Genomic DNA, 820 nt, shown 5'->3' with positions numbered 1-820 from the left:
AAAAGACGGCGAAAATCGAAGTAGAAGTATAATTTCCTGTATTTTTGCCTCATAGATCTAGCAATCATAATATTATTAGCGTAAGCAACTCCTGAAACATGATGGGTTTTTTTCACACAAGTCGATGAAAACCTCACAAATTTCCCCTTAAGCGATTCCGTCCCTTTCAGAAGTGAGGTTAAGACTCAATACGTACGGTCAATGGCTATTCTGGAATAAACCACATCGAGAATGTCGTCTAACAATACGCGCGGACATTTCAGAAAAATATATTATCCAAAATGACAAGAAAAAGCAGCAACTGATTTTCTTAGATAACACAAATAATAATTTAACACATAAACACACACACACACACACACACACACACACACACACACACACACACACCACCCTCCAAAAATCAAAAAACGTACTAATAGACTACAACCCCCTCCCCCCCCACCACCACCACACACACCTCCTACTATTGCTTTCTACTACAACCATCCCGTTGAAATACCACCCGAATCTACACATACTCACACACATGTACAAATTCACATATGCACAGACTCACGCAAACAAACAAATACACGCACACACACACACACACAAGTACACACACACAAACCAACATACACACTAATACACACATAAACATACTCACAAGCACACACACAAACACACGCACAAACGCCCACACACACAAACACTTGCATACACACTTAACTACAGAAATATACATACACAAAAAAACCAAACGCACACTTTCTATCCCACTTTTCTCCAACCTTTTCGCCAAACACAACAGAATCTAGATCCACCTTCACCCCCCTCC

The sequence above is a fragment of the Aplysia californica genome, unplaced genomic scaffold (genome assembly GCF_000002075.1).
Source record: "Aplysia californica isolate F4 #8 unplaced genomic scaffold, AplCal3.0 scaffold00442, whole genome shotgun sequence".
Classification (NCBI taxonomy): domain Eukaryota; kingdom Metazoa; phylum Mollusca; class Gastropoda; order Aplysiida; family Aplysiidae; genus Aplysia; species Aplysia californica.
This window is presented reverse-complemented; position numbering follows the sequence as displayed.